Source organism: Alexandromys fortis, unplaced genomic scaffold (genome assembly GCF_014885135.2).
Source record: "Alexandromys fortis isolate MF-2015 unplaced genomic scaffold, M_Fortis_MF-2015_v1.1 scaffold_129, whole genome shotgun sequence".
Classification (NCBI taxonomy): Eukaryota; Metazoa; Chordata; class Mammalia; order Rodentia; family Cricetidae; genus Alexandromys; species Alexandromys fortis.
In genome coordinates this window covers 4039482-4043363 of record NW_026068022.1, presented here as the reverse complement: position 1 = coordinate 4043363, position 3882 = coordinate 4039482, and the positions used below count along the sequence as shown (strand labels likewise).

General features: G+C 43.4%; 1 protein-coding gene across 4 annotated transcripts in view; it reads left to right on the top strand.

Moving 5' to 3' along the window:
* The first annotated feature begins 322 nt into the window (after nt 1-322).
* The window catches only part of LOC126514416 (tripartite motif-containing protein 30A-like), a 65096-nt gene continuing 61536 nt past the window's right edge, over nt 323-3882 (top strand). For 3 of the 4 annotated variants that reach the window (XM_050163329.1, XM_050163331.1, XM_050163328.1), the window contains exon 1: nt 323-500. The gene's annotated coding sequence lies outside the window, so the exon portion shown is untranslated. The remainder of the gene's footprint in view (nt 501-3882) is intronic. The other variant, XM_050163330.1, reaches the window with a different exon arrangement.

The window sequence follows — 3882 nt, the reverse complement described above, 5'->3', positions numbered from 1 at the left end:
TGGGGCTTCTTCCACCCTGTCTTTGCTGGGTGGGAATCTTGATTGTGAGCAGCTGCCCTGAACTGCAGCTTCCTCCTCCAGCTCGAAGGCTTTCTTTCCATAGGGGCAGCTTTCCAGAGGATGAAGACATTTTTAAATAATTGTACCATGAGCCTGAACAAGTAACCTGACAACTTCCTGTAGCACTGTGTCCTAAGTTTGGGGAAGGCAGAGCTGAATTAGGGGAAATGACTTCCTCTGATGGTAAAACCCCAGATACCAATGTGCTAGCATCCCATTGGCTGGTAGTTATTTAGTTTCTGTTTCTCAGTTTCAGCCCTAAAAGTCTTAACTTTCATTTCTCTTCTTGCTCGGCAGAAATCAGACTTAGGGAAGGAGTCCTCAGGTCAGTGTGGCCTCTATTTGCTCCTCTTCACAAATTCGGGAACTCTTGGTTGGTGTCTGAAAGCCTGAGAGCAAATCTAGAGGGCAGAATTTGGAAGAAAACACTCTTTGTTCTGGTGAGTTTAATTTGAAACTGATAAGGACCAGGAAAGAAGAAATGCTGGCTCCTTGCTGAGTGCTGGGGTGGGGGACAGAGGGAGATGTGGCCTTGGCAAAGAAATTTCAAATTGCACAGTTTGAGTAAAGCCAGAGTTGTGTCTGAATGTGGAGTTGAAGGTCTCGCTGTGTAATAGTGTATTTACTGATGGTTCTATGTTATCACTCCCTTTGCTTCTGTCTCTGTAATTAGAAGTCCCAATCTTTCTGGAGCCTCTCGTACATTTACTTGTGCTGTTTAAAGCCTCAAGTCTGTGGAGAACTGTTAATGTTACTTAAAGATCATTACCCTTGCCTGTCTTTCCCTTGGTCCATGTCTGCATGCCTAAGGAAATTCAGACTAGTAATTCTTGCTACAAAGAAAGATGATGCATAAAAGTAAGAAGAAAGGAAGGAATGAAGGGAGAAAGAAAGAAAGAAAGAAAGAAAGAAAGAAAGAAAGACTCAAATGGTGTTCTTGATTATCATAGTGCTGTTTGTGGGTTGGCAGGCACTTTCTAGTTTGCACTAGGTACAGGATTCAATTCCAAGTAAAGAAACAGAGGAGGTGACAGGGGAAGAAAGGGATTGTGTGTGCGAACACTGGAATTCCACACTTACTGAAGTCACAGCCTTTCTTTTCATTTGGGGCACGTACCCTTACATAGCCCAGGCTAACCTCATCTAAAAGACCTGTGCAACCCTCCCTAGACACTCGGGTTACAGGTGAACACTGCAGCCCCAGGACGTTTCTGCCTTTCAAGGAACAGCCCAAGATTCTGACTGATTTTAATGCTATAAAGACTGAAAGATGTCTGCTGATAGGAAGGTCCTGAGAGCCACCAAAGGACAGGGAACAGGGAATCCCAGCTCCACCCAAGCTAATGTAGACACCAGAGGACCTGGGCCAGGCCTGTGTCCAGGTTGACTTGGAGGAACTGTCATGAGTCCATCCGCTTTCCCTTTGCTCTCCCCTGCTCTTCATCAGCTGTGGACCCCCTCCATGCTGATCTTAGGCATTGACACTCTTTACTGTCATATATTATGAGATATTACAATGCACACATTAGAGTTCTCCAGGTTTTAAACTTTCCAGCATATAGTGAGTACACATTAAGTTGTTCTAGAAAATGCTACTTTGTAAATGAGTCCTGGGACAATTTTTTTTGCCCAGCCTATTTGGAAAAAGAACCACTTTTTATATGATATCAGTACTTTTAAGTTTCATCATAAAAAAAAAAAGGTTTTACCTGCTACTTGACAGACCATGGCTGGTTGACATCCATGGGAGGCCTGCCTTTGATGAACATAATGGGAGAAGGAGCTGATGGGATGGTGGAAGGGAAGAGCTTGGGAGTAGGACTAGGAGGAGAGGAGGGAGGGGATACTGTGGTCAGGATGTAAACACAATAAAAAATGAATAAATAAAAAATGTTTTACGTGTTTCTGTAGGGGTCAGCCATGGTAAGCTAAGTATGGGCAGGTCACTTAAAGGAAGTTCTTTAGTTCCAACCATTATCACCTGCCATGGTAGAACTCTGACCATCCATAAATTTAATGAGGCCTGAGTCTCAGTAGTTTACCCTAAAGCAATGCCTCATTGCAGGAGGAACCTCAAGCTGAGATTAGCCAACCACTGCCCAAGAACAGACCACACAAAGCTGTAGATAGGATCACCTGCCAGCACACATTCACAAAGACAACTCTAGACAAATGTCATCCAATCAGAAGTCCTGAACCTATGAGACCCCTTACCCCCACCTTATTACTATAAAAACCCAATTCTAATTGAGCTCGGGGCTCTCCATTTATTCCAATATGTCGGACATGCAGAGAGATCAAGTTTGCAGACTTTATCAAAATAAAGGCTCTTTGCTTTTACATATGGGACTCCTGGTTTTTTTGTTGGCTTTTGTGGGGACTTCGCAGATTTGGGCATAACATTGCAGAGCTCAAATTCACCAGGAAAAGACCGCAGACTCAATTTAAATTATAATTACCTGAATTTATTAATTATTCCTAGTAGGCCAACAACAGCCTAAAGGACAAATCAAAGGCTTATCACATATGAGGCCGGAGGAGGGGTGTTTTAAGGTGGACAGCCAATGATCTCAATTGTGTGGAATGTGTAGCTGAGTGAGAAACTGCTGGTACTCCCTCAGCTGTGAGGAGCTCTCTCACACAGCACTAAGTGGGTTCCTGAAGCCAGAGGAAGCAGTTACTTATCTCATAGCACTTTTACAATTTGGAGGAGGGTAGCAAGGAGGAGAGTAGCCAGGAGCTTCTCTTTTAGGAATATAGAATAGAAGTTTCCTTATCTGTCACATACCCCAGCCACAAAACAATCTTTCTGTAGCCATATTGTTTGAACTGAATGAACCTAGTTTTTTTTTTACTTAGTGTCTTTTTTTATAAAAGATAAATTTTGCTGGAATGGGAGAGCATTTGGAGGATGATACAGCAACCTACTGCAATAGATACGTCCTGAAATATATTAAAAAATCCTAATGAGGTCCCCTACTAATGGAGAATATGAACTCCCATCAGGCAATTGCTTGTCACCAAACAAGGATTCCAGTGGTGGGACTTCATTGAATTCAATAGAAATGTTGGCCAAGGGGATCACACGGAAAACCCCAAACAACCAAAACTGTTGAAAAGACTCTAGTGGATTTGATTTGTATTTTAATAACTAAAGCTTGCCTGAAAATCAGAGAGTAAAACAGCCCCACTGGTCAGCCTTACAGTCAAAGCAACAATGATACACTACTTTAATCCCAGTAGCTCCACTAGTTTGCCATAGAAACCAGGCAGTAGTTGTGCTTGCCAGTAAACCCAGAATTAAAGAGGATTATAAAACAGGAGGTGATAGCTCAGACTCAGGCTCATCCTGAGATTCCTGGAGGCAGGATCACCATTTAGGACTGAGGTAGAGGTAAGAGCCAGTCACTGGCTGTTTCGCTTTTCTGATCTTCAGATTGAACCTCAATATTTGTCTCTGAGTTTTTTAATCATGCCTTGTTGAAATAGGAGTGGCAGGGCTGCGTCCCCGGCACCCGGCCGCCCGCATGGCTAGCTTATGCCCGAAATAATTACACGGAAACTGTATTCTTTCAAACACTGCCTGGCCCGGCTAGGTCCAGTTTCTTATTGGCTAGCTCTTACATATTGTTCTAACCCATTTCTAATATTCTGTGTAGCCCACGAGCTGGCTTACCAGAGAGGATCTTAACCTGCGTCTGTCTGGAGCGGGAGAATCATGGCGACCCCTCACTAAGCTTCTTTCTCCCAGAATTCTCTTCTGTCTACTCCGCCTACCTAATTTTCTGTCCTATGAGGGCCGAGGCAGTTTCTTTATTATAA